The 16,087-nt window shown below is 41.5% G+C and overlaps 1 protein-coding gene across 2 annotated transcripts in view; it reads right to left on the reverse strand.

Moving 5' to 3' along the window:
• L3mbtl4 (L3MBTL histone methyl-lysine binding protein 4) overlaps window positions 1-16,087 on the reverse strand; it is a 438,827-nt gene that overhangs the window by 170,844 nt on the left and 251,896 nt on the right. The gene's annotated exons all lie outside the window — the stretch shown is intronic.

Consider the following 16,087-nt stretch of genomic DNA (forward strand, 5'->3'; position numbering starts at 1 on the left):
GGGAGGCAGAGACAGGCAGATGTCTGTGGGTTCAAAGCCAGCCTGGTAGACAAAGTGAATTCAGGACAGCCAGGGCTCTGTTACACAGAGAAACCCTGTCTAGAAAACAAACAAACAAACAAACAAAAAACAACAAAATGATTACAAAAAGAGGGCTTCTGGCCAAAATATTTTTATTATTCTTTTGTCTGAGTGATGATAATTCTTTAATAGAGGGTAGAGGAAGATTAGAAAAGCCCCAAAGATAATAGGGCCAAACCGGGGCAAAACCAGTGTATGTATAGCGGGGGCACATCCCTTGTGGGCATCATTAAGGTCCCAATTGCTCCTTCTGTTCTCTCAGCAAAGGCAGGGAGGGCAACAGTGGAGCAGGGGAGGTGAAGGAGAAAATACCTTACAATTAGGACTGAAACAGATAAAACAGGCCATTTGAGTATGCACGTCCTTTTTTCAAGTATTGAAAGTTTTATGGCCACTATTTGAAATCTGAAACTGTTAAAGCTAGGTCCTGTTTTCTTCTAATTTGCCCTATCTAATATATTTATTTTACTTTGTAAAATTTTAATGAAATAATTACTATTTGATGTGGGAGAATACAAATAATAAGCATTATGTATTTTTTATTAATTACTTCAATATACATCTTGGTCATAGGACCGTCCCTCTTCTCCTCCCAGTCCCACCCTCCCTCTCCCCTATTCTTTATAATAGGCGACCCCCCCTACCCAGATATGCCAGCTCATCTATTCACATGAGGACTGAATTTTTCTTCCTCCACTGTAGCCTGGTAGGGAAGTCTCATCAGGGAGAATTGATGAAAAAGTAGGCAACATAGTCTGTGCCAGAGATATCCCCGACTCCCCTAACTAGTGGGCCAACATGAAGCCTAAGATGCCCATCGGACTTATCTTCTTGTGGTCTGTGTACTGTAGTATGTCTATCCTGTAATACATGACTGAAATCCGATTATAAGTGAGTATATGCCATGTGCATCTTTCTAGGTCTGGATTACCTCACTCAGGACAATCTTTACTAGTTCAATCAATTTGCCTGTCAATTTCATGATTTATTTGTTTTTAATGGCTGAGTAGTGTTCCATTGTGTAAATGTACCACAATTTCTGTATCCATTCTTCAGTTGAGGGACATCTAATTTGTTTTTTTTTTTTTTTTCAGTTTCTGTCTATTATGAATAAAGCTACTATGAACATGGTTGAGTAAATGTCCCTGTTGTAAGGTGGAACATCTTTCAGGTATATGTTCAGGAGTGGTATAGCTGGGTCTTGAGGCACAGTTATTTCCAGTTTCCCAAGAAAGCTCCAGATTGATTTCCAAAGTGGTTGTACAAGTTTGCACTCCCACCAGCAATGAAGGAGGGTTCCCCTTTCTCCACATCCTTGCCAGCATGTGTTGTCACTTGAGTTTTTCCATTTTGGCTAGTGTAATCTCAGAGTTGTTTTGATTTGATTTTCCCTGATGACTAATCGACATTGAGCTTTTCTTTAAATGCTTCTCTACATTCGATATTCCTTTGTTGAGAATTCTGTTTAGCTCTTTATCCCCTTCATGATAGAAGTCTTGGAGAGATCAGGGATAGAAGGCCAATACCTAAACATAATAAAGGCTGTATACAGCAAGCCGATGGCAAACATCAAACTAAATGGAGAGAAACTCAAAGCAATTCCACTAAAATCAGGGACAAGAAAAGGTTGTCTACTCTCTCCATACCTGTTAAATATAGTATCAGAAGTTCTAGCTAGAGCCATAAGACAACTAAAGGAGATCAAAGGGATACAAATCAGAAAGGAAGAAGTTAAAGCATTCCTGTGCACAGGTGATATGTCAGTTTATATAAGTGACCTCAAAAATTCCACCAGAGAACTCCTACAGCTAATAAACTCCTTCAGGAAAGTGTGTGGATACAAGAATAATTTAAAAAAATTCAGTAGCCCTCCTGTATACAAATGACAAATGGGCTGAGAAAGAAATTAGGGAAACCACACCATTCACAATAGCCACAAATAATATAAAGTATTTAGGTATAATTCTAACCAAAGAAGTCAAAGACCTCTATGACAGGAACTTCAAGTCTCTGAAGAATAAAATTGAAGATACCAGAAGGTGGAAAGATTGTCCATGATCAGTAGGATTAACATAGTAAAAATGGCCATTTTACCTACAGATTCAATGCAATCCTTAGTGTTACATTTAAAGTGATATTATAAGCCATTCAAACTATTCGTTCCTACATAATGATATTAAAGGTGACCAATGCCTATTGTACTAGAATAATTAATTACTCAGGCATAAGGATGCTGAGTAAATAAAGACTATGGTTGCTTATCTTAAAGTGTCTGGATGTTATGTTTTTAAATATGAATATAAAATTGTAAAATAATGGTAAAGGAGAACTACCAAAGGAATTTTAAAAAATTCCCTAAAATGTAAATTTTATTTTTCTTTGAAAATCTAGAAAAAAAATTTCCTTGGTAAGGTAACTTAAGAATCTTTGTAGCACAGGAAACCATCTGGAACTGTGGTGATCCTGGGGACCAGTGCCTGCAAGAGTAATCTCTCCCACAGCAAAGGCAAGGGAAGCACATAAAAAGTGATTTCCCAAAAGTCCCTTCCACAAACCTGGCAGTTTCCTAGCAGCTAAGGTAAAAAGAGGAACACTACCTTGGGCTTTATTTATTACTTAAAGGGAATAAGAAGTCTTTTTTTTTTCTAATGAAGAACAAGCCAATATCTCCTTAACAAAACTGTAAAATGTATTTTTCGTACATCAAGACTTACACACGTGGTTAATTACACAGGACTCCCTGAATAATATGATGTGACCTCTAAGTATGGGCACAGAGCTTTGGTGGAAAAGAGGATTTTCTGACTAACATTTCGATAAACACCTTAGACTGGGCTGTGTGTATGAGGGGCAGAACACTGCAGAATATATATGTATATATATAGACACTTACACAAACACACATACATTATATACACATATACCTGTAAGTATGATGACACTTAAGAGCAAGGGGATATTACAAATTGAATTTGAGATACTTGTCCATTCAAATACACCTCGGCATTTCAAAGTAGAGAACTTATGCCTGATTTACTATCTCTAACTATTCAAATACACAAAACTAGGCTTTTGATATTACAGAACAAATATAGGCCTTCATTGAAGTGTGTCTAAACCCTTCAGAAGGTCAGGAGCAAGTCTCCACTGCAGCTGCGTGGTGGGACAGAATTGAGAGATGCCCTGCACACTGGCTTATTTGTGATTTACTTGTGCCAGTTCCTTATAGAAAGGGCTGTTTGCCGCTCGCCTGATGTCCTTTCCTTTCTGCAGACTTCCTCTTGGTTTTCTCCCTTGTCTGCGGAAACGTTCCACTATATTGCCCCACTAGTTTGTTTTTAGTTTTGTTGTCTGTGTTGTGAAATTCAGAAGCCTACTGTTAAAACCAGCGCCAGAGACAGGCAGCGGCGCGCCTGAGACCCTAACATTAGGGTTACTGATGGGAGGATCCTGTCAAGGTAGAGGCCAGATGGCCTGCATGATGAGCTCCAGGACAGGACAGCCACATGGATACAGTTTGTGTCAAAACACAGCCACGAACAAACCAACCAGTGTCCAGGGTCTGCTTCTCTGCTCTCTTCTAGAAGCTCTGCAGTTTCACGTCTTAACGCTCAAGCTGGCAATGTGTTTCCAGTTAATCTATGCATACAATGTAAGGGTCTAATTTAATTTTCTCCGTGTAGAATATTTGGAATGGTTTCTGATGGAATTTTCTCTCTATCATGCATGTATATATGTATGTATAGAGAATATATCATACACACACACACACACACACACACAGATATGATAATGCAATTAACAAAGAGACACTAACTTTATCCCTTCCAATCTGGATGTCTTTAATTTTTTGTCTTCCACTGATTGTTCTGGCTCTGTCTTTGAGCAACATGCTGAATAAAAGTGTTGAATGCAGGCAGTTTTTTTCTTGTTTCTAACCTTAGTATGATTTTAGCTGTGGGCTTGTCAGAGTGATTTTTTTTTTTTATGTTGAGGACCTCTTCTTCTGTGTCTAGTTCATGGAGAGTATTTTTGTCCACAAAGTATGTTGAATTTCGTCAAAGGCATTTTCTGTATCTACGGACATTACTACCTGGTGCCTGTCCCTAATTCAGTTCATAAAGTATATCAAATTCATTGATCTGCCTATGTTGGCACCATTCTTGAAATTCACAGACAAGTCTTACTTAAATGTGCTATTGAATCCAGCATTTTTGACATTTTTGTAGAGTAGTTTTGCGTTTTTGTTTTTCAGGAATTCTTGACCTTCACATTTCTATCCTTTGAGTAACTATGTCTGGTTTCAGCATCAGGATGAGTCTGGCCTTGTAAGGTGAGTGTGAAAGTGCTGTCTCCCTTTCAATTGTGTATGTATTTATGTATGTATGTATGCATGCATGCATGTATGCATGTATATATTTACATATTCATGTATGTATGCATGTGTGTATTTACATATGCATGCATGTATGTATATGTGTATGTTTGTAAATATATAGTGTATGTAAAAACACACAGACACACAAACAAAGAAAGGGACATAAATCGAGCTATTAAGTAGGTCAAGGTTTGAGTGGATTATATCAAGCTATGAAAGTCAGAGACCTTCACATCCCTCCTGGGTTTCACAATGTTTCTCAAGGATGAGCAGTCTCCTGTGCTTAGGATACTCCTATGTTTTAATATGTCGCCATCTGCCTGTAGCCTACCTCTCACCTCTTCCTAATGACTTCACCTTATCCTCCAAGGTGCCCATGGTCCAGCTGGATGGTTGGGCATGCTGAGGTAGGCTTCTCACTGATTGTGACTAGACAGGCTTTTGCGGTACTTGCTGAATTTAGAACCTAACACTGGGATAAGCTGTGGAGTAGCAGCTTAGTCTAGTTTATTGGATTTTTTTTTCTGGCTGTCAGTATTGTAATATCGTTTGGTGGGAGGTTACATAAAAGATTCCTCTCCTCGTCTAATGACTTCCATCACAAAACAAGTGCATGGCAATAAAAAGGAGAAGGATGACTTCAAAGCAAATGATGGAGGACGTTTCTGTCAATCTAAGAAACATAAACTGCACATTAAAGGATGAAAACTTACATAACCACATTTCTCTTATTCAGCTTTACAATTTGTTGGGACAATAAAAGCTTTTAATGCTCAGAAAAGCAGCAGAGGAGAGCAGCAATAAGGAGAGACGTAGTACGTAAAGGGACTAATGTCTTGCTGCAGAGGGTCTACGGTGCAGCGCAGAACAAGTGACATCCCACCGCCACCACTGCCCTAGTGACCTTTCTCTATTTGGTGCTCTCAGAAGCGAGATTGAATATAGAGAACCTGTGACAAGGTCTGAGTGCAGGCAACATAACATAGCAAGACTCTCCAGAATGCCAGGAGATGTGGTGTGAGTGACAGCAGAAGCCTGGGCAGCTGGGGGTCAAGTCTAGTGAGTCATCTCAGAAGTGGTGGAGTGGCTATGGCTGTTCCGAGTGGCTCTGAGGTTTGCAGACATGTCAATCCTGGGAATGTCTCACAGGGTCTATCTCTCAGTAGCTGTTGCTGCTGCACGGTCATGTGCACAAAGCCACTACCCTAAAGACCTGTGTGCTGAGCCTCTCTTCTAATTACAGACGACCTATGTGGAGCTTTCAAGCCTGCTCACAAAAAGAAATTCTAAATTTTACTTTCTTATGTCTAAGGAGGATCAAAGCATTCTTGGAAAGAAGTAAGTCAAAAGCGCAGTTACTAAATATGCACCACAATTTTCAATTTCTTTGTCTCCCCTCCGTGTTCTCTGTATTCTAGGTTTGTCTGATTTCAGCTTCATCCTTCTTGTTTACTTAAAATGCTGAATAACAAAACACATCACCAATATACAGCTCTTTTCCATGTAGAGAGCATGTTTCTTTTCATTAAAAACATGTGCTTCTATGTTTATCTCTATGAGTCACTTAAGGATACATCCATTTGTAAAACAAGCTGTCAAGTGCTAGTTAATTTTCCTAATACCAAGAAAGACAAAAGAACAAAAGGTTTTGTGGAAGATTAACCACCACTCAGCTTGCCTTGAAAACAACCCTAGGGTTGCTCTTCCTCTTCTTTCCAGCTCTGAAAGAACACACTCCAGTCACCTAGGGGAGGAGGTTTCTCGCCTCAGCACTAGACACTACAGTGGCCATACAATAGGCTCTGTGTATCAACTGGCCACGGAAGTGCCGACCTACACAACGGCATGGGTATGTGCTCATGAGAGAGACGAGAATCGTTACCTTCCCAACCCACGGTTTCCTGTCACAGAAGCTGTGTCGCATGGGAATTTTCAAGTTCTAGCACAGCAATCAATACAGTAGAGATTTACAGTTTATGTATCCAGGGGTGGCCTGCTCCCCTGGGTTGCATCACCAGCAGTCAATCAATGCCTCTATCCTGGAGGCCTCCATTATTAGGCGCTATGAGGATTTGGAGAAAGGAATACAATCCCTGATTAAGTGTCTTTCCTTTTCCTTTATGCCATTTATAGTTTTTTAAAATATATTTTTATATTAATTGCAGTTTATTCACTTTGTATCCCAGCTGTATCCTACTCCCTTATTCCCTCCCAATCCCACCCTCCCTCCATCCTCTCCTCCCAAGCCTCTACAAGTCCATCTGACCCTAGCCTATCAGGTCTCATCAGGACTGGCTGCATTGTCCTCCTCTGTGTCCTAGCATGGCTGCTCCCACCTTCAGGGGGAGGTGGTCAAAAGCCAGCCACTGAGTTCATGTCAGAGACAGTCCCTGTTCCCATTATTAGGGAACCCACTTAGATACTGGGGTGCTAAGGGCTACATATGAGCAGGGGTTCTAGGTAATATCTATGAATGGTCTTTGGTTGGAGTATCAGTCTCAGAAAAGACCCCTGTGCCCAGATATTTTGGTGGTGTTGCTCTCCTTGTGGAGCTCCTGTCCTCTCCTTGTCTTACTATCTCCTCCTTCTTTGATAAGATTCTCTGCACTCTGCCCAAAGTTTGGTTATAAGTCTCAGCATCTGCGTTGATACCCTGCTGGGTAGAGTCTTTCAGTAGCCCTCTGTGGTGGGCTCCTGTTCTGTTTCCTGTTTTCTCCTTCTTCCAGTGTTTGTCTTTCTGAGTGAGTAAAAGTCTCCCTGAGAAATCCTGTCCAACTCAAGACCGCATGTGTGTGTGTGCCCACATGCTTGACCTCTGTAAATCCATGGCTGAAGCTGAGGCATAACTGGGACAAATGTGCTAGATCTGACTGTCCTTCCACCCACTTCAGGACTTTCAGAAGTTAGTGTCTGTTCTGCTTTCAACACTCACAGAGCCGGTCTACACATGTCATAACCAAGGCTAGCCCTCCAGTGCCTCTTAACTTTTAACAGAGACTGAGAGCAAGTAAAATCATCTAGCTGTGGGGAGGGAGTCCTCTGCCAAATTATTCTGAGGCATCCCTGGAAGTCCAGGACCACATTTAGAACAAAGTGAATTCTGTCCTCACACTTCCAGGAGGCAGACATTGAATAATCATTTTACCAACAAACATTTAAAACAGATAATATCATTAAGACTGTAAGCACATTTTGAAATGTATTATTTTTTCTTGATAAGTCTATCATGTCAATCTGTAATTAGGGACTTCTGAAATAGCTAACTTTTAAAGTACAATATGCTGTAATTGTCTATTAAGTCAATGAGTACTCAGGGACTCCTAAAGCCGCTGATTACTTTCTTGCTGTGTTTTGGAAGAACAAGGACTTCCAGAAAGAGTCCTACAGTTCTCTTTAAAATAGAACAGATTTGAAAATGAGCTGATACCTGGCTAGGTTAGCAACTCTTACGTTTCCAGAGGAATGGCCTCAGCCATCAGTGTATTTTGTTGTCCCATATGTGGACTGTAATCAGAATGACTTCTGTTTCAAAATCCAGGCAAATTTTCTATTCTTCAGAGTCCCAAGTGCTTGTTAGGGAGAGCTTTATTAATTGTTCATTTCTTAATCAACTGTCAGTATTTTATCTCACTTAACAGGATACATCACGGGCCAAACCATATGGTATATTTTCAAGTCATTCTGTCATTTTATTTTTGTCTGCAGTGTAATGAACCAAAACTGAACCTTTTATCAAGCTATGTTCTATGATGCTCATTTATGTTTAATAGTTACACTGATTAGTTCTGTTCCCCACGTTCCTAACATAAATGGCAGAGCTATATGTATTATCATTATGGTTCATGCTAGTATTATACTAGCACACACTTTTATTTCATAATGATACTTTATTTCACTGGCGTTGTAATCAAGCTTTGTAATTACTTCTAAATATAAATCAAACAGAAGCTAAAGAAAGAAAAATGACAAGATTATTTAGGCAGAAATCTCGATTTTCTGCCTGCCAGTTTCCCATTTGTGAAAATGTCATCCCTCAGTCATGGGAGCTGTCTGCCCCTTGCTTGTCCTAGGAGGCCTGATTAATCAAAAACCTGTTGCCGCAACCAAAGAAGTCACTCGACCATAGGCAAACACGGATGCACATACTGGTAATCCTAGCTCTTGAGAGCCTGAGACAGGGGGAATCACAGTTTGAGGCCATCTTGATCTTCATATATAGCCTAATTCAAAGAAGATAAAGGGGGGAGGAAGGGAGGGAGAAGAAGGAAAGAAAAAGAATGGAGGTTACAGTGCGAACCCAAGGTGGCCTCTAAGATCAAAGTCTTTTGGTCACAAGCGATTATTCAGTTCTTAGATGAGATGTAGGTATCCATCGGGGGATGCTAAGATCAAGGGCAAACACTGGCACAACACCCACTGTTTCCCACTCAGGAAGTGTCAGTGTGACCAGGAAGGCTTCTCTAAGAAGACCAATCAGAATGAATTCTTAAAAATGAGAGCCACCCATTAGAGGAGCAAACAAACAGTGTCAGATATATAGGAGACAGTACAGCCAAATGATCTCAGGGTAATCTCTGCTCAAGAAACTGAAACAACAGACAAGATACAGAAGGAAAGAAAAGGGGGTCAGAGGTTTGAACTTCTGTACTGATCTCTTCTCTCATCACCTCATCTACAGTCTCACTTACCTCTCTTTTGCTGGCACTAAAGCAGGCACCTAGTTACAACCGCAGAGTCCCTAAATGAGCCTGGTGACAATGTTTCTGTTGATAATCTGCTTCATATGGTATCAGGGTAGCTTTATATCTCTAGGAAAAGGTCCCCCTGGTTCCACCCATATGCAGCAGGCTGTTGGACAAGCGGGTGAGCCTGTGGCCATCCTGCTGCTTTGACACAACCAAGATGGCTATGAAGGGGTCCCAGACATTCCATTATGCCTCAGAGAGAAGACAGGCAGTTTCCAAGACCTAATAGGTGAGATGTCTGGGACCAAGAGCAAAGTCCTCACAGAGAGATGCTTAGGGACTGGAGCAAACAGCTAGGGATCATTCTGTGTGGGCAGACTGTCTTGAGGCCCGACTCCAGAGGATTGTCCAAAGGTCTCTGGAAGACTCTCCTTCATGGGAAGGAAGAGGTTAGACATTTCCATGGACCAAGCCCCTGGCCTTTGAGCTGCTGGCTACCATTCATCCCCACTGATGTTGCCTGAGGATGCAAACCTACCTGCCCTTCAATCAGCTGAGATCTGACCTGTAACCCTTTAAACAGCTAAATAACCTATCCCCTGCTGGGTGTGGTGGTGGGGAGGGGAGGGAGGAAAGAAAGGAGGGAGAGACAGAAAGAGAGAAACCATAGAGAGAGAGATGTGCCTGTTCACAGAGGACCACATGCAGGGTTCAGAGTAGGGCAGGGCGTAAGGTTTAACACAGTCTGTCATGCATTTCTGTGTAAACTAGTTCCTGTACTTCTGGAGTGAATGACTATAGCATCAATGGCAATTTTATGTTCTACATCTGTGTCTTTGGTAACTCTCAAGGCCAAAGTACCTTTTCTAGGTTGGCTGAGATTTTCTGGGAAGATGGATCAAATAATCTCTGGTGTCTGTGTAATGTTATACTCACACTAAGAGAGAAACTTTGATTTTTTTTGTTTGTTTCTTTGTTTTGTTGTTGTTTTCTTTGTTTTTGTTTTATGTTATTGTCGTTGTTTTGCTTTCAATATGGGAACATAAGAAACAAGAGGCAAGCCTTACCTGATGTGATGGCTCTCACACAGAATGCTTCAGAGCATTCTCTGGGGCTCTTTGTGGAAGGAATAGTACTATCATGACAGTAGGTGCTCAACCACATCATTTCACATTCCACCAGATCCTGACACGGGGTGCGGGCTGTTTATCATTTCAGAACAAATACTTTATGCACACTCTGATGAGAGCATCTGATAGCTGCCAGGTGGTAGCCCACATCTGCATGTAATCAAAGCAACCAAGCTTTCCATCTCAACTTTTATAGGCAAGCTGTCTCAGCACCTTTTTATTGTCTGTTTTTAGTCTGACCTGAAAACATTGCAAACAAGTTTCATATGACATCTTTTATTTCGTTTAACTCTGCTTGACCAGGACTTTTTTTGTTGCTTCTGGCTCTTCCCTAAGATTTACTTCTCTCTTTCAAACTGCATGTAAGTTTGTGTGTGGGCATGTTCAAGTGAGTACAAGAGCCTGCAGGTCTGCCGTGATGGGTAGTCATTAGCCTTGCACCACGACACTGGATTGTAAAGAACATCATTCTCAGTGCTCAGTGCTCAAATGTTAGGTACGATTAGTGCTAGGAACAAGGAATAGACTCAACACGGAAGGTGAGGAGCCATAAGCATAGGCCAAGAAGGGAGGTGCCAGGAGGCCCAAGGAAGGCTCATTGTCTAAAGCAGAGATGAAGGAGAGCTGGGGTGTGTGCCTGTGGTAGAGTGGTCGCCTGCCACATGCACAGCACTGAGGGCACAAGAGGGAGGAGGGGACAGAGAAGGAAGAAAGGAGGTGGAGCCTCAGATAAAGGCTGGTCCTGGCCCTTTTATCTGAGAACGAGAATTGTTTGAACAAGTAGGTGGCGATACTCTTCTTTGACCCTTGACATTCAAAATGTATTCTGATTCTTATTAGAAAGTAGTAAAATCAGTTCTCAGCTGAATTCAGTTTATAGCATTTGCTTATCATCTGCCTGAATCAATTATTAATTCTAAATGCTTACACTTTTCCTAAGTGTTAATCAATATCCACTCAATGATCAGCAAGAACTTTCTTCACAGTACAATTTTAACAAACAGTATAGGAGGAAAACACATCCTACTATAAACAAGGCAGATGGAATCTGGTGAACACCTACCTACCTATAGGTGCGCCCACTCACACGCACTTACACACCCACCCCCACACACACACAGACACAAACACACCCAATAAATAAAAGGTACCCCTAGGTGTCCCTGGATCCTCTGTGAAGCATGCTTTTGGGAGATGGAGAGCCAGTGTTATGCAACCCTATGCTGCACACGGGAAGCAGAAAAGCTCTAGCCTGTAGGAAGGAAACGGAATTAACCCTACATAGTAGTCAATGAGGTGAAAAGGTGGGAAAAGCCAGATTCTAGAAGAAGACATAGAAATGGCTCCAAACAGCACATTCAGGGCACGGGGAAGGACCGTGTCCTGGGAAGGGGCACGGCTGGCATTCATAACATTCACAATGGCTCTTGTGAAGATGGGATGAGCATGTATCACTCAGCTTTCCAAATGACTGTCTGGTGTTAGGTCACTCTTGCAAGACAACCCAATTGTGAGTGTCGGTGATCTGACTCCTGGCCGAGGGAGGCAACATCTGTGCCAGGACCCACATCTGTGACACGACTACCCACTGGTATCAAAGACATCTGGGAGCCTTGCAAGGGGCACCGGGAAAGTCAACGTGTAACCAAATCGCATTCCGTCTTGGCTCATTCTGCAATGAGATTGAATGACACTAGCAAAATGGAAACAAAAGGGGCTATCATTTATTTAGAAAGTTCTAAAATTTTAATAAATTCTCATGAAATGTGTATGAGAACTGAGGAGCTTGGGTTTTGTTTGTGCTTGGGCAGTTTCCTTCTTGAGAGACTGTCTTTTGTCCAGGTGCTTATGTCTGAACTCAGCTTGGCAACTTCCTACAGGCCCCTCCTGGTCCAACCCAGCAGCGTACTTCTCAGTCCTTAAACACCATTTTTAAACATCAGCAGCTCTGACTGAGTGTTCGCTATAGGTGGCTATAGGGCTTTCTTTATTCTCACTCCATTCATTTGGAAAGTGTATCCACTTTACACATAACATCTTCACTCACTGAACACAAAAAAATTTATATACATATATATATGCTGAAAATACACATATATATGCATATATACACATATGTGTATATAGCATATACGGAAGCACTTGTTTTCCTCTTTGTTTCTTGGGCATTTATCGTAATACTAATACAGATGGCTGGAAGGGAGAATATACTCTTGAAGAAGAGAGCAGTGCTACCAACAGTTCAGAACAACCCAATATTGCTGGCGAGCTATTTGATATGGTTTCTTTAGAAACGTCACAAACTTAAACTAATAAAGTAGATGGCATCATAGTCAAGCTCTAACTCTTTAAATTATGTGATGGCTAAGGTTTTCCCTAAGTTTAAACCTTAAAAAGTCTTTGCAATGTTTGGCCAATAAAGCATGAATACCGCATATAATACGGTACGTAAGATAGCTGTTGAGTCATACACATAAGACAGTAGAGTGTAAAAATGATTTGAGCTAATTGTAGTGTCACAGGTCTTTAATCCTTGAAGGAGGATCCCTGTGAGTTCAAGTCCAGCCTTGAACTCACAGCACAGCAAGCCAAAACAACATAGTGAGACCCTGTCTCAAAAAATTATCTTTTTTTCAATTTAATTTAAATTTTATTTAAAATGAAGACAATTTAATCATCATATAATGTCATATATTTCAACACTTAAAAATAAACATAAAATCTGTTTTTATAACAAACTAAGCATGCATTAGCATTTTTCTCTTATAGTCTAGAAATGAACTCTTTATTTTCTTTCCAAATCTTTGATGGTAGTCAAACTTACATACTAAGCTTACACATAGTATAAACTTACAGATTATCTTATATCTTATACTGGTAATATTTATGTTTATAATGATTTTATCACAAAGAATATAACTAGTTATGGCAATCGTGTCTTCATATTATTAATCTAATATGAGAGAACCCAGGATTCAAAGCTATATTTGTTTCACTTTTGCCTAAATTTTCTTTTTTTAGTTAAATTTTATTTTTTTATATTAATTACAGTTTTTTCACTTTGTATCCCAGCTGTAGCCCTTACCCAGGGTCAGATGGAAGGGGAGGAGGACCTCCTCTATCAGTGGACTTGGAGAGGGGCCTGGGAGGAGATGAGGGAGAGAGGGTGGGATTGGGAGGGAATGTGGGAGGGGACTTAGGATTCAAAAAATTATCTTAAAGTAGAAATGTCACTAAAATATCTCAAAATTAATGCTAGTCAGGTGACTTTATCTGTCCACAGAGGGTATATACTATGTGTGCTTTTTGTTTTGTGAAATGCAATGATTTTGATCTGATTGCCAACAATATCAGATACCTAAAGGCCGGAAGGTATGGTTTGAATTATATAAATACATTCATACGTAAGACATGACTATCTAGGGTGGCTTTTATAAACCATGTTTGGGACTATAAACTGCCGATCAAGAGCAGATGCCGACTCTGTCCTTCAGGGGCAGCAGACACTAGCAGAGGGCAGCGTCTTTGTAAAGAGAGCTGGACACAGAGGACAAGCACAGAGAGGTGATATGTCGTCTTCAGATGCCTAGGCTGCACTCAGGGAGTCCATCTGGCAGAGGCCAGCACGTTAGGAGGAAGACGTGCCAGGCTATGGTATGGCATTGAGAGGAGGGCTGGATTAATACAAAGGAGCTCGAAGCCCAGATGAGACGGGGTACCAAGACTGAAGGCATGAGGGTCCACGCCACCTAGTTCAGGAAAAAGATGGGACGAGCCAGCCATAAACTCATAGACATGAGATGTCTGAGCCTCACACTGGTGCTGCTGCAGGAAACAGACCGACTATTTGTTCCTGCTTTCCAGAAGAAAAGACTTCCATGTTAAAGAACCGGATTAGGTCGTAGTGGAGATGGAGAAAGACAGAAGAGAGCGGTGGATGTCTGCAGATGTGTGTTTTCACAGCAGGGGCAAGGACAGCCCCATTAAACCACTTCGTAAGCAAGTCTTAACCTTTAGATATAAAAAAAATCAATAAGACATAAACATTTCTGCCGTGTCAGTCTGACGCTAGGGATAGCAAATATACAATAAACTATATCAGTAATGATTAATATAAAAATCCATAGCAAATAATAGAAAGTCTTCAGCAAGGAAAGATGGCCAATTGCAGTTGATCCTCCCCCCAAATTCTAGAGATTCAAATCAGCTGAGTATGAAAAATAAAAAATACAAGAATCATGTGGTATTGTCAGCAACACACAGAAGTGTGTTTTTCTTCAGAAAACAGACAAATTAAAATTACTTAGGAAAACTCTAGTCATGTTAATTTTGGCTTGTTTTCAAATTTCAAAGCCTTGATAATTTACATTCTTATATTAAAATTGAAAATCATGTGAAACTGAGGCAGAACTCCACAGTCGTGCAGCAGAGTAAAAGACAGACAGTGAGCGTCAGAGACTGACTAAGGAAGGAGGTTGACAATGGATAGAAGGAATGTTGCAGCTAACCTCCCGTATAAGCCAGGGAGCTTTTGAAGTGGTATGAATATATGAATCTCCTTTCACAATATAAATTTATGAAATCTAAAATATTCTACTATTTGCCTTGTGGATGAGGAAACCAAGGCACAAGGGGACATGTAGATAAGCCAGCAGCCTATTTAATATACCTGAACTCTGTGACTCAGTTTACACATCTGTAATAACCAGACTGTTTCACCTAGAACTTCTGCTTGCAGAGAACAGAGCAGATTCTGAGAATCATGCGGAACTGAGGCAGAACTCCACAGTTCAGGTGAAGACTGTTAAAGACAGACAGTGAGCGTCCGAGACAGACTGGGGAGCCAGCAAAGTGAACAGAGGGCCATGGCTGGATCAACTTGTGGGCTCTAGAAGCAGCAAAGAAGTCAACTTTCAAATGATGGTGGTAAGAAGAGGGAGCAAGAGACAGAGCGGCATCAGTGGAAAAGCAAGGTGCTGCCATGGTTGGAGCTATAGTTTGATGCAGACTCAGGATGAATATTACACTTGCAGATGCAGGCACTGCAGGGGAGCTTGACAAAGGAGAGTGAGCAGGGCGAGGTGGAGGAGAGACAGCTTCCCTACCCCTGTGAAGCTGGCCCACCCCTCTCCAGGCTGGTGCCCTTCTTAAGAAAATCACTGACCGAGGAGTAGGTGCTGGGGTGTGGAGTAGAGAGAGAATGAGAAGGAGGATGGGGGCAGGAGTATGAGTACCTGTATTCAAATCCCTATCCCCTAACCCCGCTGTCTAAAAAGACAGGCATGGTTTCACTGAGCAGGGGAGTTGGGGGAGGATATCCCATTAGCTAGCGAGTCTAGCTCAAAGGTTCCAGTTCAGGTCAGTGAGACCTTATCTCAAGGCAGCGAGGCAGAGAGCCATCGAGAAGACACCCAGTCTCCTCCTCTAGTCTCTACATGCATGAGCACATCCACCCGAACACTCACATACATACAACACACACACACACACACACCACACACGTCACACGATACAAACACACACACACACATTCATGCCACACACACGCATCACAGAGCATTTGCTTGTACAAAATTGGTAAGTCCCCCGGGCAAGGATTTTAATGGTTTTTGTTGAATTTGAGAAGCCCGGCACACTGTAAAACAGTCAAGATGGGGACTGACAAAACGCAGCACGCTGTCAAGCATGTGGTGAGGCTCAGGCACCATCGTCATTCCACGGGTTCAATGACAGACACCCCCACTTCGCCTTAAGAAGCTGAAGGATGGAAGGGGGAGCCAGCAAGGGGGAGGACACAAACGCAAGAATGGAGT

This window comes from Meriones unguiculatus, chromosome 15 (genome assembly GCF_030254825.1).
Source record: "Meriones unguiculatus strain TT.TT164.6M chromosome 15, Bangor_MerUng_6.1, whole genome shotgun sequence".
NCBI lineage: Eukaryota > Metazoa > Chordata > Mammalia > Rodentia > Muridae > Meriones > Meriones unguiculatus.